Source organism: Schistocerca nitens, chromosome 2 (genome assembly GCF_023898315.1).
Source record: "Schistocerca nitens isolate TAMUIC-IGC-003100 chromosome 2, iqSchNite1.1, whole genome shotgun sequence".
Taxonomy (NCBI): Eukaryota; Metazoa; Arthropoda; class Insecta; order Orthoptera; family Acrididae; genus Schistocerca; species Schistocerca nitens.
Genome location: NC_064615.1, coordinates 643,717,123 through 643,744,561, shown reverse-complemented (window position 1 = coordinate 643,744,561; position 27,439 = coordinate 643,717,123).

The window sequence follows — 27,439 nt, the reverse complement described above, 5'->3', positions numbered from 1 at the left end:
GACTGCGTTGCGCTAAAAATATTGTGTGTCAGGATAAGCACAATCTTGTATAATTGTTCAAAGGGGACGTTTCATATGTTCAAAGGGGACGTTTCACATTGACTTCGTGACCATCAATCCTGATGTTAAGTTTCTCGCTGTTCTCATTTCTACTACTTCTTATTACCTTCGTCTTTCTCCGATTTACTCTCAAACCATACTGTGTACTCATTAGACTGTTCATTCCGTTCAGCAGATCATTTAATTCTTCTTCACTTTCACTCAGGATAGCAATGTCATCAGCGAATCATATCATTGATATCTTTTCACCTTGTATTTTAATTCCACTCCTGAACCTTTCTTTTATTTCCATCATTGCTTTCTCGATGTACAGACTGAAGAGTAGGGGCGAAAGGCTACAGCCTTGTCCTACACCCTTCTTAATACGAGCACCTCGTTCTCGATCGTCCACTCTTATTATTCCCTCTTGGTTGTTGCACGTATTGTATATGACCCGTCTCTCCCTATAGCTTACCCCTACTTTTTTCAGAATCTCGAACAGCTTGCACCATTTTATATTGTCGAACGCTTTTTCCAGGTCGACAAATCCTCTGAAAGTGTCTTGATTTTTCTTTAGCCTTGTTTCCATTATTAGCCGTAACGTCAGAATTGCCTCTCTCGTCCCTTTACTTTTCCTAAAGCCAAACTGATCGTCAGCTAGCGCATTCTCAATTTTCTTTTCCATTCTTCTGTATATTATTCTTGTAAGCAGCTTCGATGCATGAGCTGTTAAGCTGATTGTGCGATAATTCTCGCACTTGTCAGCTCTTGCCGTCTTCTGAATTGTGTGGATGATGCTTTTCCGAAAGTCAGATCGTATGTCGCCTGACTCATATATTCTACACACCAACGTGAATAGTCGTTTTGTTGCCACTTCCCCCAATGATTTTAGAAATTTTGATGGAATGTTATCTATCCCTTCTGCCTTATTTGACCGTAAGTCCTCCAAAGCTCTTTTAAATTCCGATTCTAATACTGGATCCCCTATCTCTTCTAAATCGACTCCTGTTTCTTCTTCTATCACATCAGACAAATCTTCACCCTCATAGTGGCTTTCAATGTATTCTTTCCACCTATCTGCTCTCTCCTCTGCATTTAACAGTGGAATCCCGTTGCACTCTTAATGTTACCACTGTTGCTTTTAATGTCACCAAAGGTTATTTTGACATTCCTGTATGCTGAGTCTGTCCTTCCGACAATCATATGTTTTTCGATGTCTTCACATTTTTCCTGCAGCCATTTCGTCTTAGCTTCCCTGCACTTCCTATTTCTTTAATTCCTCAGCGACTTGTAATTCTGTATTCCTGATTTTCCTGGAACATGTTTGTACTTCCTCCTTTCATCAATCAACTGAAGTATTCAGAATGGGATTTTCACTCTGCAGCGGTGTGTGCGCTGATATGAAACTTCCTGGCAGATTAAAACTGTGTGCCCGACCGAGACTCGAACTCGGGACCTTTGCCTTTCGCGGGCAAGTGCTCTACCATCTGAGCGACCGAAGCACGACTCACGCCCGGTCCTCACAGCTTTACTTCTGCCAGTATCTCGTCTCCTACCTTCCAAACTTTACAGAAGCTCTCCTGCGAACTGTTTGACGATTCCCTCTGTTCCATGGGCCATTATGACATTTTGAACTGAGGCACTAAACATGCGGAAATTAACTGTGCTTGGGGACAGTGGAAATAACGAGTCACTGTTTCACTATTCTAGATACTCAAGACTACAATTGAATGTTGAATTTCCACCCGAGACATCATCTTTGTAAAACAACAGAAAGTTATTAGCATAAGAAAATATAGATGGAAGCGTATAAATTGTTAATGCATGTGGGGTCTTTACGGTGGTTCTCTTTTGAATAATATTTTTCTGGAGTTGAGAACAAGCCGGCAGTTGGTCATTTAACAGTAAACCATATGGTGGCCGTTTGGGGATTGAAAGCTATGTTTAGCTATTAGGAAAGGAACATCCCGAAGCATTTACTAGGGGCAGAATGCTGAGGCTAACAATTTCTCCCTCAGAGTGCAGAAAACACATTCCATGCATGTTGCAGAAAATCGGCCTACCTGGACTACCTGTTAGGCGCCTATTGCCACAGCAGACGCCATGGGCGCAGAAGAAATCGAGGTTACCGGGCCTACGTGTTATGACAGTGTTTTAAACATACTTTGAGAGAAGGGATGGCAGCATAAAAATTCGCAAGTTTCCTTTTTCACTCCAGACAGGACGCTTTCGAGGCACCCAGCAGGTGGTGCCATCCCACGGCCCGCAGAGTTTTGGGGAAGCCTTCTAAACAATTTTAGAAGGAAAGCAACATTTATGGCGGATCTGACGTGATCTATATTCGGACAGAAAGAAGCTGCTCTTGGTTTAGCTGGGTCCCCTGGATGGTAAACATGCCATAACATTTAGGCCATCCATAATAAATGTGTTGGTCACTTTGGAGCCTTACTGAAACTCAAAATAATGCACTGCCTAAACTCTTCATGGGACGAAACATCTCATCCTCTATACGCAGGAAGTTGCAAGTCAAGGATTGGCTGCTTCTCCTGGAACCAGAAGAATAGTGTTAACTTTGATGTGGATTGGCCATTGAGTAGAGCAGACGAGGGGAGTTAGGCGGGAGACTTTTACTTCGTTGAGTCTTGTGATTGGAATTAAACTCTCGTGGGGGTAGTTATGGAAATGCTTTTGGGATTTCACCGAGGTTTGATGGAAAGTGAAGAGAAGTGATATTTGGTCTTCCAGTTCCGATGCCTGTCTGAAATGGATCTTAGGATTCAGAGTCTGGTCAGGAGAGCAAACTGGTCTAGACATTTATTATGAATGGTGTGCACTTGGCACATTTGTCCTGAGTGTGGCTACACACTAATATTGTTCTTGACTGCGAGGCCTGTGGTGAAGACTTAGCTGTACTAACAGTTTAGACCTCAGTCATCCCAGATAACTCGCCGTGCTGAGGGTAGTCTTATTTTGACAGCTCTGCTGCTTTGACATTTGTGCATACTGCAGTATAAATGAGTCAAACATGTCCATGGTATGACTGGCAATGGGGAGTGTCGCACGCTGTAATCAGCTGAGACTTCAGGGCTCCATTAGAGAGTAATTCCAATCTGTATAACACATTCCTACCGATGACATGCGTATTTTGTGCCAGCAATAGTGAATTACAGGCGCCACACATCGCTGCCCTGCAGACCCTAGAACCACAACAATCACCTGAAGCAGCGCTTTACTCAGAGAAAAGCGGTATTGTATTGCTGCTCTGGCTTATTATGGCAGAAATAATCCCAATCTCTCGACCTGTTCTCAGCTGCACCAACGTAGTATAACTTCTGCGTAGAATAAATCTATCAAGGCATATTCAGTGTTAGAATATTTCAGATTGCGTTATCTATATTTTGAGCAAGAGTATATAGATCAATCAGTCAGACCTTAATCTTTGTCAACCGGCTGCCACAAAGGGTTGTTAACTGTTAATTCCATATTGGTGTTGCCATCAGATCGTGTTTTATTTTTGTCATGACGATTAACATGTTTTTTGTCTAATTTTAATCAAGAAACTTGTGCCATAACTCCATAACTTTTATAAAAGATCAGTCCCGTGTTGGTATATTAATCACCTACCAAAAACTGACAAAATAATGAGAGGGCCACCATTTCATTAACGCTATTCCAGCATTCAGGTTCATTTAGATTCTGAAAACTATGACAACCTCTAACGCAGGTTCTTAAAAACAAACACAATGAATGGACAAAATCGATTTAGCAGATGCACGGGGCAGGTAGTCAAATGGACAGTTTACTAGTTTTAATATTTTATTATTGGTAGTCAATTAAAAATACTCTTTATTTATTATTATAAATAAATATTCTTTATGTGTGTTTTTATTTTAATTACGGTCTTAGTTATCGGTTTAGCTTAGTTCCTTATTTCCTTTCATCTTTACTCTGATGAAAACCTGGAAAGCAAGAGATGTATTCCGGATCGGCGATCTCGCGGAAATTCCTCGTCGTTATCTGCTCCACCTGAAATCTCTAAAACCTTTAGTCGCTACACAGATCTTTTGACACAACTGTGTGCTATGCTATTTGATGAGTCTGGATGATAGGTCCAACAATTTAGCAAGTTAAAGTTTATTAATTCGGAGATAATCCCTCGACGAATTCTGACCATGGAAAACGCAGGTTCGCACTATCGTTCCAATCTTCTCCGAGCGATCTACGTCTCGTAATATCCGTGATACTTAACTGATTTTGGAGATATACACACCTTGAATATTTGATGTTAGTTATTGGATTTTATTTTGCGCAAAAAAAAACTATTTGAACATTTACTATATCCCTTAATGGCGTCTGACAACAATACAATCTCTCTCTCCTCCTCTCATACGCCCGATCTCTCCATTTGCTTTACAAAGAATCCATAAAACAAATTTTTGGTTCGGCAAGACACAGAGATGCGTTCGAAGCACGGGCCGTCCGATTCTCGCAATCGGTATATGCCGTTCATCACAATATCAATTCGTTGCACCGAAATTAGAGTTTTGCATGCATTGGTACGCCATATAGTTAAATTGATTGCAGTCAAGGCGGTAACTCAGGGTTGCAAGTCGCCTTCCAGTGCAGTCTTGCACGATCAAACTGCGTGCCTACTGTCGTCTCATGTGGGTGACTGGATTCATGGTTTGCAGTAATTGGTGGCAATTCACCTAATGAAACTGAATTGCTGACCGGGCTTCCATTACGACGTGTTGTAGGTCATCAGCTCTTATTATATATAGAAGTCTATTTGAGCAGGCCCCTCATATTGGTTGCTGACTATGCTGTCGCTTACCATGTAGTAAAATGAACAGAAGATCAAAACTAACTAGAAAATGATTTAGGCAAGATACCTGCGTGGTGCAAAAAGTGTCAGTTGACTTTAAACCTTAAAAAGTATCTGCTCCTTAATAAAATTTGTACACTTCTGTTAACCTGTGCCGTAGTGCTTCCAGTGTAACAGAATACTACAATTTGTTTCGGTATATTACTCCTTTTCTAAACTTTAACAAATCCTTATTCTTCTTTCCACCTCTCTTCATTACCTCCGTGCAATACTGTATGCGAACCACAGCAACTGTCTTGCTACATTTTTATCTTTATCTAATCTTCCATTTAGTTCACTAATATTTTGATGTACTACTAAATATGATTTACGATACGTCGCATCCATCTTTTTGGTACCAAGGAGCCTTCCTTAAATTTTACTTTTTTGCGGATGCTTTTGTTTTCACTATTTTTGTACAACTTACATGCTGACTTTGTAGGATATACCTATTAACATTAAGATTTCAAATATTCTGGTCACTAATTGCATGAAGGTGGTTTGAAGTTTTCCATTCAGTAGTAAGCAGCAGTTTCGTTTAATCGTTCATTTCATTTTTCTGAAACCAAATAGTTTTATGCTGCAGTTGAATGTCTTGCTGTGCACTGCTGCACATTATTGTACTCTGCAAATTTAAAATTTGATGTGTCAGACATCGTCAAATAGGTTTTATATTAATTTATGCATATCTTCCTTGTTGATGGATAACATAAATAGCAATAATCAGGTAGTAGCTAATAACATTTTTAATGTTCCTTGATGATACAAATATTAAAACATTTTTTGTATTCCATTGAGAAGTTGACATTACGCAATATGTCGTTCCTTCTTTAGTCTCATATTGCTGGTGATCCAAGTCACATGCACATTCCTAATAACTCAACAATAGATCAAGTTATTCAAGCAAGATACTGGAAATTACTTAGTTCGATAGAACCGTTAGTTGTCGCCTTTATTACTAAGGTCTCGTAACCAGATATTCTTAGGAAAATGTATGGGTTTGTAACAGAATTACATTTATTCTTAAAGAATGCTTAACGACCTAGACATAGCAATTTTAATGATTGGATAAATCTCATAATTTTCAGCAATAAGTATTCACAGAAGGAGAAGGTAATTGTGATAAATGAGAGTGTAGTTTTATTTTATTTGGACTTCAGAGACTGTACGCAATTTATCCACATAAAAGAGGTTACACTGTGTACTTAATTTTACGAAGAATATATATAAATGACCAGCTTCCCCTGAACTGTAGTGCAGAACAGAGATTATGGCGAAAATCCAGAATTATAACACGTCTTGCTTGCTACAGCTAGCTCGTGGCTCATATTTATTTTATGAAATGTCGAATCACAAACCTTAAGAAGCATTAAGGATATATTTTTAAAATATACAGATGAAAAATGATGTTAGCACGTTTTGTGCATTTCAGTATAGACTAGATTACATTTAATTTCGTTCCAAGTGATCAATAGTGAAGAAATCCTCCAGGATGTAGAACGTCAAAAAAACGAGAACACAATACATATCTTTCAATGAAAAATAAGCTGACGAATGTACCACAGACCGCAAGTCAAATCATCGCCGTGGATATGGAATAAAGAAAGATAAGTTAACTTATTTTCATTAGAAGGTAATAAATACTAAGTAGAAAAATCATTTTACAAAATTTATTTACGATGATCTTATTATTGGATTGATTTTGAACCAAAGTAAGATTATACAAATACTCGCATTATTGATGTTACCAGTAAACAGACACATTACGAAGAATTTCGTTCATGATATAGAAGGTGTTCACCACCAATTAATAGTTTACGCTATTCTTTAACTGGGCTTTATTAGTAGTTAAACTTTTTATGGCTGCTGACAAGCTATGGAAATTATGTCTTTCTTAATAATGGACACATTTCTACTACCAAAATAAATAACTTTAAATCTATGTGGCGATTGCTGTTATTTCTGTTACTGATTCCATGAACTGAGCTGTTGGTTCGAAAAAGGGATATATTCTTAGCGACAAATTTCTCTGAGTAATAAACATATAGAGAAGTAGTATCTAACATCGCTAGTTCCCTAAGTAGGCCTCTACAAGATGTTCTTGAGTTCACACCACAAATAATTCCTATTACACGATTTTGGAAGTGGAAAATTTAAGCTTGGCTCGATGAGTTACCCCAAACAGGAATCCCGTATGACATTAAGGAATGAAAGTAAGCATAGCATTTTAATTTTTAATTTTTTGTCTGTATGTTTGCCAATATCTGCATTGCAAATGGAGATATGTTTAGCCGTTCAACAGTTCCGTGGTGTGCTCCTCCCTATCGAATTTATTATTTAGCTGTAATCCTAAGAATTTAGCACTGTCCACTTTCTGTATGTGTTTTTCGTCCTATTTTAGGCATTATTACTCTTAAAAATTCTGAGTTGCTGCATGTAGTGTGCTTCTTCGAATTATAGTGACAAATAATTGCCTAGGAACCAGTTATCAATTTCCATGAACATTTTATTAACCGTTCTTTGTAAGACTACGCTCGGTAGCTATTCATTGCAATGTTTATATCACACGCAAAGAAAACGAACTTGGGAAGTTGCGATGCTACTGATTAAAGATCATTGACATGCACAAGAGGAAATAATGGCCTAAGATGGAACCTTGTGTGACACCACACGTAAATAATTCTCAGTTAGATGATGTCAGGCGCTAGAAGTGGCCACGCGGTTTGAGGCGCAATGTCACGGATTAAGCAGCCCCTCCCGCCGGAGTTTCGAGTCCTCCCTCGGGCATGAGTATGTGCGTTGTTCTAAGCATAAGTTAGTTTAAGTTAGTTTAAGTAGTGTGTAAGTCTAGGGACGGATGACCTCAGCAGTTTGGCCCCTTAGGAATTCACACACATTTGAACATTTGATGATGTCAGACAACTTATTTCATGGTAAGAAAATGAAACGAATACAGCCGTCCTTATGGTCTTACTTATTATGTAGCTACCACTTTCGGCGCTTCAATGCACCATCTTCAGGTTTAGTTGATCCTGAAGGCGTTATCACGATCCATATATACGATGCATCAGTGGCCAACATAACAGGTTTACGTAGATTATCTGTAACTGTTAGTCGTCTTTCGAACCATCAACTGTCAATACTAAAGCCGGTATGCACGGTATTAACGTCATGTCTCCGGGGGCCGTCAAATTTTTTGGTCGTTGTGCTTATCGGTCTTATTTTTTGATGTTAAGCCCTTCGCATGGACTGCGATCTCCTTGTGACCATTTCCATAGGAACACGCGTCTCTCACTATGACATTGTAGCAGCAAGGAGTCTGAGGGACAAATGGAAATAGCTGTCGCTTGAGAAGTCAGAGACTATCTGCAGCTGAAGCAGGGCGCAAGTTTCCTTAAACAGCGGAGCGCCGGCCATTCCTCGCCAGGTGGAGCACATAAAGAAGCACCATCTTAATGACTGCGCCGCCGGAATATTCATTAAGCGCAGATCCTCTGGGCTCCGGAAAGAGAACCCCGGACTTCGCGCGAGTGGCAGACGTATTGCCGCCGGGAGAGCTATGGGGTATTAGGAACCCAGGGCTAGGGGTGGCGGTAGGGTGGGGTCGGGGGTGGGGCACCGAGGATATTATCTGGCGGGCGCAGCGCGGCGCGGCGCGGCGCCGCGAGAATACTAACGGCGACAGCTGTGACGTATGGTGATCCCGCGCCGCCACGCCAGATAGCAGCCGCTAACAGCGCGCGCTGGGCTTTTAAAACACATTACGCGCTAATGTATTGCACCGCGCGCTCTGGACACTACTGTCCAGTAGCGCTCTCTCTCTCTCTCTCTCTGTCTCTCTCTCTGCCCTCTCAAACGCGACCGCAGACACAAGTGCGCATTCGCTAAAGTTGTCACGTCAACGTTCGCGAACACACACACACACACACACACACACACACACACACACACATGCAGTAATAAATTCTAAGAGAGATATATGAAAATTAGGAAGAAGGGGTAAGATGCGTCGTAGCATGACAGAACGGCTATGTGGCGACCGTCTGGTTTGGCGACGGGTAAGTAGGGGTTCCCTCAGGTGTCAGTGCTGGAAACACTGCTTTCTTATATATAGATGATATGCCTTCTAATGACAGATGATTTAGAAACATTTCTGTTTTCTGGCGATACTAGCTTGTCAGTTAAGGATGTTGAGTGCAACATAGGCACTGTACCAAGTAGTGCAGTTCAAGATATAACTTCTGGCTTAGAGAAAATATTTTGATGCTAAATCAAAGCAAGAGTCTGTTCTTTCAGTTTCTATCACGCAATTCAACTAAAACTGACATTTTGATTACGCAGAATGGACATATGATTGAATCGGAACAATTCAAACTCTTATGGGTTCAAAAATGGCTCTGAGCGCTATGGGACTTAAATTCTGAGGTCATCAGTCCCTTAGAACTTAGAACTAATTAATCCTAACTAACCTAAGGACATCACACACGTCCATGCCCGAGGCAGGATTCGAACCTGCGACCGTAGCGGTCGCGCGGTTCCAGACTGTAGTGCCTAGAACCGCTCGGCCACTCCAGCCGGCCTAGGGGTTCAGATAGATGATACGCTGTTATCAAAAGGCCGCACTCAGAATTTTGTACAAAAACTGAATGCTGCTGTATTAACTGTAATAACATTATTATCAGCAATAAGTATCAGGCCAACATGAAAATTCATCTGCTTTGATTATTTTCTTTCGCTGATAATAGCATGATTTTTGGTGTAACTCGTCCCATTTAAGAGGGTGCGTTTGTCTCAGAAATGTATATTTAGAGGAATAAGTGGTGCAACTTCGCGAATCTCTTGTCGACCCCTGTTCAGGAGTCTGGGAAGTGTAAGATAGCACTCACAATATTAATTTTCTTTAATGTCGATTCTTTTTAACAGTGTCAACTTAATCCCAAGAAGCTCCTTAAGTCTTCTGCGCAATGATGTGCGGTAGTGTGCTGCATCCGTTTTCAGTAAGCTACCAAAATATTTTTGAAAGCTTTGCAGTAACGCTCACATTTTGAAGGCCAAAGTGTGGAAATTTCTCATGGTTCATTCCTAGAAAAAAATTAAGCTGATTCCTGTGTTATATTTGTTTATGACACTAACACACAGGTGAGGCAGCTTAGACAGGCCACCCTAAATACGTCCAGAATCAATAAATATATCGCAGCGCGGTTTTCGTCAAGTTATAGTGGACAGTTAGGCAAATTTACTGACTTCCCAAGAAATTTTTGTCGTGTGTAGCTACGACATCGACGTTGTTTCCTTCTAATGGAGCCATATACATTTTTGTGTCGCATTTGAACTTCAACGACATAACATGCGTCGAACGTGATATCATAGAGTCAAGATAACAGCGCGACAAACCACTGTCCTGCCATCAGTAAAAGAGGTTCCATAAACGTCTGCCCCATTACACCAAATGCAAGTAAAAACATAACTCAAGTACGGTTCGTGTGTTTATTATCACTACTATCATACCAAGTGTTCAAAAAGTCTATCTTGAGGATTGTTGGACGCTATAAAGTGATTCTGAAAAAACAATACTGCACCTTGAATTTTATTAGGAGTTAACGTTAACACAGGCCTGTGTTATAAGGTATTTCATCCCCTCAGTAGTCGTCAAAGTTTCCTATAGATCTCCTGTTTTAATTTTCGCCACAGATGAAGGTATATCAGTATGACGTTTGGTGAGTGTTAATGCAATTTATCGTTCCATGAAGACGTTCACTGAAGAGGGTCGGTCATTACACGTGCGGAATGATAGGGGCATCCACCATGTTGGTGCCACAGTGATTTCTTTATGTCCAGTGGGATGTTGTCCAATAACTGCGGCAGCAGCATATCTCAGAAACTGGATATATTTGCGTGATCTTAGGTTCCCATTAATGTAAGAGGGACCAATGATGATTTTTAAACGATACTTCTATCTTAAACAAAACCTTGCCTAGATGTACGGCATCACATTGCACGTTTCATAGATAACATTCGGAGAATTGGTACCAATTTTGGAAGTGTTTACGGTGAACCTGTAAATTCAGTGAAATGTGAAGAAGCTGAAATGCCATGGAATGTAGTATTTGGAGAATAGCGCTATGGTTTATCCGTCTCGTACTTCCGAGATTCCTCTTAGTGACATTTTCGTTATGTGTTGCAGCTGTTAAAATGTTAGTTCAATTTTTTTTCATCAGCTGCTCTTCTTTTCCCTTGGGGTATTTTACTCTACACGTTTCCAGTTTATAGAACTTTTTTTGTAATATTTACAAAGAGAGGACAGGAAGGATGGTAATTTGCAGACTCAGAGGTTCGAGCAAAATGCTCGACAAAACTCCCTGCGACTGCGTTTGCGTGTAAACAGCAGCATGTGTGGAAATCTCAAGAGTACCTGCAGGGGTCTGATATCCATAAAGGCATCTGAGCTTGGTCCAAACCTGAAAGGATAGGTGCGTGCGACGATGCGGGAGACATATCGATCCCAGTTGACGGACCTGGGCACAGAGAAGTTAGAAGGCAATAAGGTGCTCCAGGGCAGCTCCCACGTATGAGTTGGAGGGCCCACCTACGATCTCTAATGTTCGCTGACATTTCCGGTGACCACCAGGACACTGTCTTCCGCAGGGGGCCACCTGAGGAACAGGGGATTGCCGATTCAGCTGCAGACACAATGGACCTAGTAGACAGTGTCGGAAGTTCCATGCGGCTTTTCGCGGATGATGCTGTAGTATACAGAGAAGTTGCAGCATTAGAAAATTGTAGCGAAATGCAGGACGATCTGCAGCGGATAGGCACTTGGTGCAGGGAGTCGCAACTGACCCTTAACATAGGCAAATGTAATGTATTGCGAGTACATAGAAAGAAGGATCCTTTATTGTATGATTGTATGATAGCGGAACAAACACTGGTAGCAGTTACTTCTGTAAAATATCTGGGAGTATGCGTGCGGAACGATTTGAAGTGGAATGATCATATAAAATTAATTGTTGGTAAGGCGGGTACCAGGTTGAGATTCATTGGGAGAGTGCTTAGAAAATGTAGTCCATCAACAAAGGAGGTGGCTTACAAAACACTCGTTCGACCTATACTTTATTGCTCATCAGTGTGGGATCCGTACCAGATCGGGTTGACGGAGGAGATAGAGAAGATCCAAAGAAAAGCGGCGCGTTTCGTCACAGGGTTAGTTGGTGACCGTGATAGCGTTACGGAGATGTTTAGCAAACTCAAGTGGCAGACTCTACAAGAGAGGCCCTCTGCATCGCGGTATAGCTTGCTCGCCAGGTTTCGAGAGGGTGCGTTTCTGGATGAGGTATCGCATATATATTGCTTCCCCCTACTTATACCTCCCGAGGAGATCACGAATGTAAAATTAGAGAGATTCGAGCGCTCACGGAGGCTTTCCGGCAGTCGTTCTTCCCGCGAACCATACGCGACTGGGACAGAAAAGGGAGATAATGACAGTGGCACGTAAAGTGCCCTCCGCCACACACCGTTGGGTGGCTTGCGGAGTAAAAATGTAGATGTAGTAGTAGGGTTCTGGATCACCACATCGATGATGCCATGCGAGGGAAATCCAATGATGGTAGCGAGGTTAAAGCGTCCCAGTCAGCCAGTGTCCGAGAGTGACAGCAAGTGTGGAGAGTGGTCACTACCACACAAATCGTCATGAGCTCTCCAGTCGAAGACAGTAGAAAACCACGACTGCAAACTGAGAGATCAGTGGCCGGGTATGTGCCATGTACCACAATGAAATGAGGTGGGTCACCTGTATTTAGAAGCCAAAGGCCGAGTCGAGTTAGTAGATCCGCTACGTCTTTACCACCCCACAAAGAGTTATGCGCATTAAAATCACCTAGAAGTAGAAAATGTGGGGAGAGGTTGGATCGATCACAGTCAAGCCGTCTCTACAGAAATTCATGCCACCCTTGACCACGTACTGCGCCAAAAACTTCGTCATCGGTAGTCACCGTCAGTGGCGAAGGACGACAGTTATCGAAATATGACTGTGGAGTAGTTACCAATAATCATATGACTTCCTAAATCCCCATAGGTCAGGCGCTTAACACCTCTTCCCCAGTGGAATCGATGTCTTCAAATAGCATAGAAAAGCAAATTCTGGTATATAGTATTGGAAAAGTACACTTAATTTAGTTCAACATTTCAAACACTCTCCATGTTCTCACTAAAAAACATGTCGTTCATACTATCAAATTTGTTTGATGCCACAAATTAATAAACATTTTATCATTTATTTCAATTTTATACTGTAGATAACCAAAATCTATAAAGAAAACTGGAACAATTCTCGCATTTAACATTCATTTTAATTCAACGGATTGCAGGATAACTTCAACAAAATCTTGCTAGCATCATAATAAACTTATCCTTAAAGTTTTTCTCCTGAAATTTGTAAGAAGCTATACCCGACGTTTACTTATATAAATCTATTCAAAACCATTTCAAAATAACGTGCATTATATAATTGTATTCCCGAAAGTTCAGCTTACACTTTCCTTCTTGCCAAACGTTCTACTCCCATAAGCAATTGCAATTTTAATAAAGTCTGATGATCTCCAAAAAAAAATTTTGTGCAAACGGTAATTATAATTAAGATACACTTGTTACACGAGAAACCCATCCAAAATACTACAAGTAATTCATATAAATAAATCAACCCCCAAATCGTACGTACAAACAGTTCATATTCCTCTCTTACGTAAATAATTAAATTATTTACATTCTGCCGACTGCCGCGCATCAAGCTTTCTGTGGATAATGTTTACCCATTCCTTGCACTAAATTTTGCCTCCCTACTTTATCACTTTCATCTTAAATTTACCAAATTACCGCTTACACAAAACAGAAATGACCCCCAAAATTCAAAACTACACATGAAAAACCATTATTTACACAAAAAAGTTTTTTCACACCAAGTTCTTCGTTAACAAGTTGCAACTCTGCCGCCTTTGCCTCTTATAATATTTATTTCGCTAGTGTGAGTGTCTTTTGAATCTCACTTTCTTCCGCTCTTTCATCTGCTCTAATTCGAGTCCTCTTTCCTCGTTCCCCAAAAGATTCGAAAGTTTACACACAAAATTTTTGACTATCGCTGGAACATCGTTTTCAGTTTCTGGACATGCACATTTTCGTTCTTCATCAACCTCGATCATTTCACTTATAGGATGTACAATTTCATCCCTATCTAAAAATTTCTCCCTCAACATATCATTTTCAATCTCCCTACCTCTTTCCTCAGTATTTGTGATACGCATTTTACCATCAGATCAACCCTCAATTTTTTTGCTACCATCAAACAATTTATCAGACACATTCTTTGCCCCTGATACATCATTCATCCCTTCAGGACACCTTGTTATTTTAAATTTCTGTCTTGTCCATCAGTGAAGCAGTAATGACTTTAGTATTTTCCGATATCATCTCCAATCATTAATAGAACAGTCACTTTCTTCCTTACCTTACCATTCTGTACTAACATCACCTCCTAAACAAATATTTTCCCCATTACCCACTTCTTTATTCTCCCGACCCACCTCTAACTCATCTATAGGATTTAAATCACCCTCAGAATGCTTCGTTTCACCATTTTTGTAAGCACCAAATTTACTATTCCCTTACTCTGAAGTAACGATATCAGTAGCTGCAACGTTCTCCCAACTAATCACACAACTTAAAACTTCGTCTGCCTTTCACGAAACCTCACTTATTTCCGCCGAATCACTACAAACTTTATCGCAATTAATTCCATTAACATCTGTCGATAACTCGTAAGGTTCATCTCTTAAGACGTCCATTACATCTGTCTACACATTATAGAAATCACCGCCAATAACTCCGTCAACATATACCACATAAATTGCGGTTACTGTAGCGCTCGACATTAGAATTCACAGTACACTCAAATTTCGTCAGAGTTGGATCTACGTCTGTCTACGTTATATTTTCCTTACTCTCTGATTTCTCCGACACTTTAAATTTCGGTCTGCAATCTGACTCTTTACTTTCACACTCACACTTCCACATCTACTCATAATTCATCAGGAGCCATCGGTTCACTCCCATCAATAGGGGTAAATGCACAAATTCCTTCCCCCAAGACATTTAAATCAGTAGCTACAACCTTCGCAACTTCAACATCTAAAACATCAACTTTGCCGTCCTTTAACTATAAATCTGACGATACATAATTAATTCATGAACAGCTGACGTGCCTACAGCTTCGTCGTCTTCACAGATAGCTTCACCTACTTTCTCTGACACAGAATCATCTTCACTACTTTCACCTATATTATTACAATTGTTGCTACTGACTAGCACCTCATCAGACTCAGCCTCTCTTCCGATCACAGTATTTCGCACCAAACATACATTCATTCCATCATCCACTTTCCTTTCACAGATTAAGTTCTTAGGCCTTTTCTCATCATTGTCGAATTTCTGAACACATTTTACAATATTTCTTGCTCCCTGTTTATGGTTGCGACATTTAAAATTATTTCCCATTTTATCCGTACTTCCTACTGTCTTCTTTGCCGAATTTTTGACACGCAGAGAATTTTCAAAATACAATGTCTTTTCAACGACATTTTACTTTGGCACCTCTGATTCTGAGATACAGCGATCTCATGTTTCCCGACCTCTTATTCTGATGCTACATTTCATCAGGCTTCTGCTCTTCAAATCTTCGTTCCGGTTTTGATTTACATTGCGAAAATTACCATTTCCATTTCCCCCTTGAAACTTTCTGTTGCCACTTTGGCAATAATTATTTTAGTGGATATAATAATTCCTTTTCCGACACCTATTTCCCTGTCTACTGTTCCCATTAAGTGGCTTGAGTTTCAACGCCTGTTCAAGTCTCTTGATGAAATTTGAAAATTCTTCAACGACTTTTGTCGGTCTGTAAACAAGATTCCATTGTAAATGTTCTGATAAGTATCTCTTGAGCTTCTTCATCTCCGTCACATTCCCAGCGGACGGTTTACATGGGTCAATTCAGCCAGTTCACACACATAAAAATCGCGCATCGACCCAAATCCATATCCGAAACTTTGTCAGTTTAAGAACTAATTCTGTAGTCGTGTTTGCTTCGCTTCTTTCCAGAATTAGATCAGGAAACAACTCTCAAACACTTCATAGGTAGTTAACGATGTACTCACTAAATTAGCCCATGCCTATGCGTTGCCCTCAAGATTTCTTTGGGCGAATTTAATTTCTGCCCCTTCCAACATTGCCCTCAGAAAGATATCTCTACATAGAGAAACAAAATCAACTGGATAGTATTTTCCGTCATTTACGTAACACTTTACCGTTCCTGAAACAACCCATGGATGACCTGTTACAGTAGTGGCCCGATTCGCTGCTACAGAATTTAATTCCACCCTCATGTTTTTAAATCACTGTTAATGCTGCACAGCTTCTTTATTTTATCTTGATTCAAAAAGTTTTCTTTTTTTAAGCGCCCCCTTTTTCTATTATATTATCCTACCTGTCAAATTGTTAACGAATTTAGTGGTCACTTCCTCAAGTACGTTTTGCCTCATTACACAATTCATAACGTCACCACTCAGCTCGTCCTGTATCGTTCCCAACTTTTATCCGTAATCTTTCATGGCTCTGTCGACTCAGCTGTTAACCAGGCCAACTTTCTCAGAAATCTTTCCACCATCTGCTCTTATAACTTCCAATTTGCAATCAATCTTCCCTTCTATATAAGATCTTATTTGTTTCCACCTCAGCTTTTACATTTTACGCTGCACTTGTCTACACATTTTCAATTTTCGAGCCTAGCTCTGTTTTCATAGAACTTAGCAAAATTTGCATTAAGCTTCTTTCCCTCCCTGAGTATCTGTCCCATAAGTAAGTTCCATTTCGGCATTCCCACGTTCACACATATGACTAATTAGTCTATTATTATTATCTCAACCACACAGACTGGATGTTAGCTCATTCATTGTAGGCTCCATCTCTGACGATAGTTGTGTAGTTCACACATATTAACTCTCTCAGATGATACCGTTGCTGATAACGATGAACTCGAAGTCGCTTCCTGTAGTCCGCATTGCCGTGGTCCCCGCTGCTGCTTTTGCCGCTGTAAAAGTATCTGCTGCCGCTGACCGCTGCAGGATCGAACTCAGCAAGGCTCTGCGTAGTCTTATTCTTCATTCTTGAGGTTCCATGCCTGACTTCTGCTACCAATTCTCACGCACGCAACTGCTGCAAAATCTTATGCTGAGCCCACGCGCAAACTGCGTTTCATGCCATAGGCTTGGGACCTGGATCACAGTATGTGCTAAAGTATTGGAACTACAGTTGTAATTCTAAAGGGATTAGATTCATGTCCCGGACGACAAAACTCACATTGCTACCTGCTGTGTAGTTACTCTTGTAAAAAGCATCCCACATGAGCAAACCAGTTACGTCTTTGTCTGATGTTCTTGTGCTTTAGGTAGTTCGGATATTCACAGCTCTGTTTAAAATAAATAGCTCGATGTTGTCACAGGATCAAGCCGTGTGCTTCATGCCCAGCAGCTAACTCGTTGCAAATAATAATCTATAGCTGATCCTGTACTCAGATAGAAGTATATGCATTAATTTTTGAGAACATTTCTTCTGGAGAACACCAATCTGGCAAAAAAGTACTTCAAAAATGAACACAAACAGTTTCTACCGCAAAAGAAATTTAAAAAATAAAATTGTGGTAACCGGTTTCGGCCAGTTTTTGATCTTCTTCGCCCCTTCATACAATGATGGTAGGCGGTGGCGGCGAATGTCGAGGTTGTTTGTGTTAATTTTTGAAGTCTATGCATTGGTTAGATTTGCAAATTTTAAGTGCACGGATATTTAAAGTAAATGATAAATCAATAATTTGATAAAAAATCTGACGATCTCTCCATTAGCAAAAGATTCCGCAATAGCCCCCCAATCGCATCCCTGGGAGGATACTGATAAGGTGACCACGAGCAAAAGATTGAATAACCAACAAAAGGAGAACGTTCTACAAGACTGTGTGTGGAATGTCAGAAGTTTGAATATGGTAGCGAACTAGAAAATCTGAAAAGGGAAATACTATGCCTCAATCTAGTTACAGTGGGGCTCAGTGAAGTGAAATGAAAGAAAGACAAGGATTTATTGTCAGAAGAGTATAGGTAATATCAAAAACTGCAAAAAATGGTATAAAGGCAGCAGTATTCATTATGAATACGAAGGTCGGGCAGACAGTGAGTTAATGTGAACACTTCAGTGATAGTGTCTTTCTCATCAGAATCGATAGCAAACCATTACCGACAACAATAGTTCAGTTGTACATGCCGACATGGCAAGTAGAAAATGAAGAGGTAGAGGATTTATATTACGATATTGAACGGGCAATTCAGTATGTAAAGAGAGATGGAAATCTAATAGTCACGAGGGATTGGAATGCGGTTGTAGGTGAGGGAGTAGAAGAAACGTGTACGGGACAATGAGAGCTTGGCAGTAGAAACGGGAGAGGAAAAAGACTACTTACGTTCTGCAACAATCATCAATTAGTAATAACGAATACTCTGTTCAAGAATCACAAGAGGAGGAGTATACTTGGAAACGGTAGGGAGAGAAAATTTCGGGTAAATTACATTATTGTCAGTCAAAGATCCCAAAATCAGATTCTGGATTGTAAGGTGTACCCAGGAGCAGATATAGACTCAGATTACAATGTAGTAGTGATGAAGAGTACACTGAAGTTTAAGCGATTAGTCAGGAAGAATCAACACGCAAAGAAGTGGATTCGGAAGTATTAAGGAATGACGAGATACGGTTAAAGTTCTCTAAGGCTATAGATACTGCAATAAGGAACAGGTCAGTAGGCAGTACAGTTGAAGAAGAATGCACAACTATACAAAGGATAATCATAGAAGTTGTGAAGAAACCATTAGGTACAAAAAAGACAACTACGAAGATACCATGGATTACAGATGAAACACTTCAGTTGATCGACGGAAGAAGGAAGAAAAAAAATGTGCAGCGAAATTCAGGAATACAGAAATAGACGTCACTTAAGAACGAAATAAATAGGAAGTGCAGGGAAGCTTAGGCAAAATGGCTGCAGGAAACATGTAAAGATATCGAAAAACAAATGATTGTCGGAAGGGCGGAATCAGCATGTAGAAAAGTCAAAAAGCCTTCGGTGAAATTAAAAGCAAGGGTGGTAACATTAAGAGTTCGGTGGGAATTCTGAGGTTAAATGCAGAGGAGAGAGGGGATAAGTCGGAAGACTAAATGTAATCTACATCTACATTGATACTCCGTAAGCCCCCGTACAGTGCGTGGTGGAGGGTATCCTGTACTATAACTAGTCTTTTTCTTTGCTGTTCCACTCGCAAACTTGCGAGAGAAAAACGACTATATATATGCCTCCGTATGAGCCCTAACTTCCCGTATCTTATCTTAGTGGTCCTTAAGCGTAATGTATGTTGTCGGCAGTAGAAACGTTCGTCAGTCACCTTCAAACGCCGGTTCTCCAAATTTTATCGATAGTATTATTCGAGTAGAAAGTCGCCTTGCCTCCAGGGATTCCCATTTGAGTTCCCGAAGCATCTCCGTAACACTTACGTGTTGAAACTTCCTGGCAGATTAAAACTGTGTGCAGGACCGAGACTCGAACTCGGGACCTTTGCCTTTCGCGGGCAAGTGCTCTACCACTTACGTGCTGTTCGAATCTGCCGGTAACAAATCAAGCAGCCCGCCTCTGAAATGCTTCGGTGTCTTCCTTCTGTCCGACGGATTCCAAACACTCGAGCAGAACTTTGCAACGTTACGCCAGATATTTAAACGAGTTGACTGCATCAAGCATTACACTAGTGATACTGCATCCGATCATTACAGGTTTGTTCTTCCTACTCGTCCGCATTGACGTACATATTTACACATTAAGAACTAGCTGCCATTCGTCACACCAACTAGAAATTTTGTGTAAGTGGTGTTGTATCTCCCTGCAGTCACTCAACGTCGACACCTTACCGCACACCACAGCATCATCTGCAAACAACCGCAGATAGTTGACCTCCCTGTCCGCCAAATGAGTGTACGTAGAGAACAGTAGCGGTCCAATCACACTTCCCTGGGGCGCTCCTGACGGTATCCCTGTCTCTGATGAACACTCGCCGTCGAGTACAACAAACTGGGTTCTGTTACTTAATAAGTCTTCGAGATAGTCACGTATCTGTGAACTTATTCCATAAGCTAGTACCTTCGTTAACAACTTGCAATGGGGCACCGCGTCAAATGCCTTTCGGAAATCTAGAAATGTGGTTTCTGCTGGGTGCTCTTCATCCACAGTTATCGGTGTATCACGTGAGAAAAGGCCTAGCTGAGTTTCGCACGAGCGATGCTTTTTAAAACCATGCGGAGCTTCTCAGTCTCAAGAAAATTTATTATTATGGAAGTGAGACAATGTTCAAGTGTCTGCAGCAAACCGTTGTTATGGATTTTGGTTTGTAAGTTTGCGGGTCCTTTTTTTTACCCTTCTTATATACTAGAGTCACCTGCGCTTTTTTCCGATCACTTGGGTCTTTTCTTATGCCGAGAAATTCACTATAATTGTAATTTGAGTAAGGGGCCAATACCGCAGAATACCCTATGTAAAACCGAAATGGGATTCCACATGGATTTAGTGATTTAGTTTCTTTCAAATCTTTAAGTAGCTTCTCTATGCCAGGGATGCTTCATATTATATCGTACATACGATGGTCAAATGACGGTATATTTGTACGATTCTCCTGTGTGAAACTTTTCTTGAACATAAAATTTAAAAATTCGGCTCTCGTTTTGCTATCTTCAGCTGCTACACGAGACGGGTCAACAAGCTATTGCATGGAACCCTTAGAACCGATTAGGGATTTTACGTAGGACCAGAATTTTCTCGGGTTCTCTGCCAGATATTTTGCTAAGGTATGAGAGTGGTAGTTGCATACTTCGCGCATAGGCGTTTTCATAGACGCACGAAGCTCTACTAACCTTAGCTTATCGTCATTTCTGCGCTCTCTTTTCAACCGAGAGTGTAATAGCCTCTGCTCCTCAACATCTGCCGAATTTCGTTATTAGCATTGGTGGGCCTTTTCCATCATTTATCTGCTTACTAGACACATAACTCTCCAGACCATAGTTTATAATCCGCTTAAACTTTGACTCTAGTTCCTCTATTTCCAGCTAGGCAGAACTAAGGGTTGTCAGTTCACTATCTCAGTACGATGCTACCAACTGCTTAACTGCTCTGTCCAGCAAAAACACTCTTCTAGCCTTCTTGACCTATTTATTAACTTTCATAACCACAGTTGCTATAATGGCATCATGATTTCTAATCCCCATATCTATACTGACGTTGCCGATAAGGTCTGGCCTATCTGTAGCTGCAAAGTCTAAGAGATTTGCATTGCGTGTTGGTTGCCGAACTAACTGCTTAAGACGGTTTTCAGAAAACGCATGAAAAGCATTTCTCGCGTGACCGTCTGTCTGTACCCCCGCAATGAATCCATATAACTGACAACCCTTAGTTCTGCCTAGCTGGAAATAGTCCCCTCCGTGAGAAGGAGGACTCATCTGATGACTTGAAAGAAGACGAATCAGGAACTGACAGGGAAGAGCTAGGGTATCCAGTAATAGAATCAAAATTTAGAAGACTTTTGAAAGTCATAAGATAAAAAAAGGCAAAAGAGATAAATAACATTCCATCGGAATTTCTAAAATCGTTGTGGGAAGTGATAATAAACAGTCTGTTCACCTTGGTCTGTCGAATGTATGCGACGGATGACATGCAGTTAGATTTCCGGAAAAACATCATGCACCCAATTCCGAAGATAGCAAGAGGCGACCAGTGTGTGAATTATCGCACTATCAGCTTAACAGCCCATGCATCCCAGTTGATGACAAGGATAATATAAACAAGAATGGAAAGGAATATTGAGGATCTATTAGAGGACGATCAGTTTTGTTTCAGGAAAGGTAAAGGCACCAGAGGGGCAGTTCTGAACTTGCAGTTGATTATGGAAGCAAGACTGAAGGCAAATCAAGACACGTTCATTAGATTTGGTGACCTGTAAAAAGCTTTCGACAATGTAAAATTGTGCAAGATGTTCGAAATTTTGAGAAAAATAGGGGTGAGCTATAGGGAAAGACGGGTAATATACACTATATGGAAAGTTTTTACTTAACACCTGCTTTGTTTGGCGACCGGTGTGGCCGAGCGGTTCTAGGCACTTCAGTCTGGAACCGCGCGACCGCTACGGTCGCAGGTTCGAATCCCGCCTCGGGCATGGACGTGTGTGGTGTCCTTAGGTTGGTTAGGCTTAAGTAGTTCTAAGTTCTAGGGGACTGATGACCTCAGATGTTAAGTCCCATAGTATTCAGAGACATTTGAACCTGCATTGTTTAACTTTCAAATCTAAAGGGAGTGGAAGGGCTGACCCAATAAGTGAACATTTCAATTCCAATGTGTTTATTAACTACCAAAAACCATCTCACATAAAAACTGACAGAAGCCACTCAGGCAAGATTATTTACGAAACACTTATTACATAAAATTATAAGCAAGTTAATAAATCATTAGCCAACGCTCTCCCATAAACATTGAGAACGCCACTGAGGCAAAATATTTAAGAAACTCTTTCATTGCATAAAATCATTAATAAACTAATACACCATTAGTAAAGATCTCATATAAAAATTGACAGAAGCCACTAAGGTTGAATTTGACCATAACTTTAACAAAACAACCCTAGTTAAGATACGTTACTTAAGACCCTTTGAATTCCAATACTTTAACATTACATGTAAAATAACAGTGGACACATCACCTCAATTTTAACAGGAACACTTAGAACATATTTATTAAAATGTAACTTGGGCAGTCTTGCAAATTACTAGACTAGAGAACCTTGCAGAGCGAATCCTGAAATTATTCAAATGCCCATGGGCTTGTAAGATGGGGTTTTAGGGCATAGAGAGTTACAACTTTGTACAATCATAAATGTGTAATAACAGAAGTAAGACCCAAGCTTTTAAGGCCGAAGTTTAACCACGAACGGTGGAACCGACTGAGGGAAGTAATACTTCGAACCAAGACGTGGCTCCGTTTGCATCCCCACCTCGAGTAGGCCACCGAAATGTGACCTCAGCAAACGCTACCGAAGAGGAACACACGAGCCTAGGTGAAGTCCGCCGCCCGTAAGCCAAACTTGTAATCTAAAGGGAAGCTGTGCGAGTCGGTTGCCCGCTGCCTCAGATCACTGAAACACAGACCACACCCGACAACAGGAGGCCAAAAATCTTTTCTTAGATTTAACAGTCAAGATTGACCAGTAAATTTATAAAATCAAAGCTCAACAAGTTCTAGGGGACTGATGACCACAGCTGTTAAGTCCCATAGTGCTCAGAGCCTTTTTTTTCAAGGCTCAACAACAACTAATTTTACTCGCAAGTCCTTTGCTTAAGTGTAATGGTACCTGATAACAACCGCTAAGAGTGGGAAATGAACTGGCTCACGAGTACCAACACTCACTAGAACTTAATGACACACGTATTGGCCACCTTAAGTGGGCCTGCAAAGCTCAACACGGTAACCTTTAGAAATAAAAACTCAGATTTCCCGTAGAGGACATCTTGACATGGATTAACCGATATCGTAAGCAAATTAAACACCTACTAATAGTAGCTGATGAACTAACAGTCTGCAAATACATCAATATTATGCGAAGCAGAGCACATACTTAGTAAGAGGCATCAAGTGAAGTGGAACACACATAACATCACGCGTCCTGCAGCGTCTTACTGTACCAAGAGCGATCATAATCACACTTAACTAAGCGCTCTTAGTAATTAGAGTACTTAACTGGGGGTCTTGATGCTGGGGCGGTTTGTGAAGATGTCCGACCATTACTTCGCAAGACCTTAACAGAGTGTCCCTCCAAGCAAGCGGGCACATACACAGCTCACGAGGTTGCCGGAGAATGCACAGCGCCGGCCAACTCCCGCCGCCTCCAGTATAACCACGCGATAACCGCCGCCTGGCTTCAGGCTACCCGTCTTCGCTTCTGCCCTCCAGCCAATCGCCGACTCGAGCACCGTCGCCTTCCGTTCTCAAAGCATTGTTCCCTTTACTCGCCGTCGGCACTCGCTTATATCCCGAGCCGGCCCAAGCACCAAGACAAACCTCTGTACTAGGAAATCGATCGTACTCATGTCAGAGATACTACTGGCCAGCTCGCCACGGCTCACTATATACAAGAACCATGAGGCAACAATAAGACTGAAAAACCGAGAACGGAGGGCTCGGACAAAAATGGTGTAAGACAGGGATGCAGTCTTTCGGCCCTACTGCTCAATCTACATATTGAAGAAGCAATGAGGAAAGTAAAAGAAAGGTTCAAGAGTGGGATTAAAATTCAGGGTGACAGGATATCGGTGACGAGATTCGCTGATGACTTTGCTGTCCTCAGTGAAAGTGACGAAGAACTGCAGGAAGTGTTGAATGAAATGAACATTCCGATGAGTACAGAATTTGTATTGAGAGTAAATCGAAAAAAGACCAACTTAATGAGAAGTAGCAGAAATGAGAATAGTGAGAAACTTAACATCACAGTTGGGACCCACGAAGTAGATGAAGTTACGGAATTGTTCTTCCTAGGCAGCAAGTAACCTACGACGGACGGAGCAATGAGGACATAAAGAGCAGACTAGCAATGGCCACAAATGAATTTCTGCCCAAGAAAAGTCTGCTGCTATCAAATATAGGTCTTGAAATGAGGAAAAAATTCTGAGAATGTACGTTTGGAGTACAATATTGTGTGGTAGTGAGACATGGACTGCAGGGAAACCAGAACAGAAGAGAGTCGAAGTCTTTGAGACGTGGTTGTACAGAAGAATGTTGAAAATTAGGTGCGCTGGTAAGGTAAGGAATGAGGAGGTTGTCCTACGAATCGGCGAGGAAACGAACATGTGGAAAATACTGACAAGAACAAGGGATAGTATGATAGGACTTATGTAAAGGCATCAAGGGATAACTTCCACTGTACTAGAGGGAGTCGTAGAGGGTGAAAACTGTAAAGGGTGACAGACATTGGAATACAGCCAGCAAATAACTGAGGACGTAGCGTGCTGTTGCTACTCTGAGATCAAAAGGTTAGCACAGGAGGGAAATGCGTGGTGGGCCGCATCAAACCAGTTTAGAAGACTGATGACTCAAGAAACAAAAAAACTGTTTGTCCAAGAAAGTGAATTTCAAATAAATGGAAAGTGGTCCTACGATAATTCAGTATAATATATACTGGAGATACCCTTATCAAAACCAGTAATCTGACTTTGAGAATGTTACAATAATTTTAGCAGAGCTCCCAAAACCAATAGTCATCAAACATTCACAAAATCTGGGATCATTTCCCGATTACAATACACGAAATGTTCACCAGTTCAGAAAGGATTAGAGTTCAACACGAGCGAGATAACGATAGAAACTGATACTCTTTGTATGCTCAGTTCCGCAATGCAAGCGGCAAAAGTCAGAGCCCTACACCGGAGTACATTCACACCTCTGGAAATATAAAGTCCCTTCATAACCTTACGAGTGGTAGCAGTTATTACCACTCAGAATCAGTCACCTATGCGACTGAATCACGCACTTTGCTACAGGCTGGGCTGCCAGTACTCGACACAAAGCGTCCAGAATTTCTCCACTTGAGCTCTTCACTCGAAAAAGTCAGACTCTCCAGTTGACACCTGTAGTGTTCCGCTATTGACCAACTCTCATTGGCTAAAGACCATTCCCACCAAAAATACATAGTGCTTAAGTTCTAACGCATGATTTGATTGAACTTGACCCTTTCCTGCACAAATTAGTATATTTCAACAATGTTTAAATAACAGAAATGTTTTAAACATTTTGTTACACTTAGATTATTTACAATAAATTACAAATAAGGGTTTGTTCATAAATATATAAGCTAGTATTCTTGCACAAGTGTGCACACTTTAAGCGAGAACAGACTGTCTAAATACAGGGTGTACATAAAGTCTGCGAACATTTTCAATTATTTATTCCACAAGAACTAAAGACTGTACAGATGTCATACATATTTTGAAGTGAAACTCTGAAAGTTATTTTTACAAACATTAGACATGCGAACCATGAGTGACTCGGCTGACGTCAATACGGTAATTGACTAATAACCTAAGCAGTTGAGTCCCATAGTGCTCAGAGCCAATACGGTAATCGAATTCTTGCCATACCCGTCCCAGCACGGCATCGTCGACTGTGGCAGTCGCTTCCCGTATTCTCTTCCGGAGCCCTGCTACATCACGTGGTAGAGGCAGTACATACACCAGATCTTTAATGTGTCCCCATAAAAAAGTCACACGGAGTGAGATTTGGTGATTGGGGAGGCCATTTCATGAAACAGCAGTCGCCTTCTGTAGCACGGCCGATCCATTGATACAGCAGCTCCGTGTTCAGGTGCCCACGAGCTCCACGATGAAAATGGGGTGGAGCCCTATCCTGTTGACAGATAAACGGAGAGTCAGATTGCATTTGAGGCATCCGCCATTGCTATAATATGTCCAAGTAGAAATATCCAGTGGCAGTGCTATCAGCGGAGAATAATAGCCCGTACAGTTTTCGACGTGACAAGGCACAGAAAACATTCGCCGTCGGGGAATCACGCTCAAATTCAACGCTTTCGTGTGCATGCTTTCTACACCAGATTAAACAATTATGCCTGTTCACTTTCCCATTAGTGTGAAAAGTGGCTTCGTCACTAAAAATTAAGGGATCAACAATGCCATCCCCATCCTCATTCACTTGCTACAACTGCGAACAAAACTCAAAGGAGACGAGGTACTGGCAGAATTAAAGCTGTGAGGACGGGGAGTGAGTCGGGTAGTTCAGTTGATAGAGCACTTGCCCGCGAAAGGCAAAGATCCCGAGTTCGATTCTAGGTCCGGCACACAGTTTTAATCTGCCAGGAAGTTTCAAAACTCAAGTCGCTTGTCTTTATCGTGGTCATTGAGCTTCTGCACTAACTCCAATCTGAATGGTTTCATAGACAGCTTCTGTTGCAGGACTTTCCACACTGTCATTGGAGGCATTTCGAGTTCAAGGGATGCACGACGCACCGATTTCTTTGGACTCCTTACGAATGTCTGTCGTACGCGCTCCACATTCATTTCACTTGCACTGGGACGTCTGCTTCTCTTTGCCGGCACAAGCAACCCGTCGTAACGAAATTGTTGTTCCAGTGGTAAATGGCCTTCCTTGTTGGTGACTTCTTTCTGTACTTGGTTCTAAACATCCGTTGAACAGCGGTAGCACACTTGTTTTTGTCGAACTGCAACACACAGAAAGCTCGCTCCGTATCTAAACTCGCCATGTTTGCGACTAGCGCTTACTATCGGCAAATTACCAAACTACGCTGTGACACTCCTTTTAATGGTGGTTTCAGCTAATATGTGGGACTGAGCTCTTTAAATTATCGC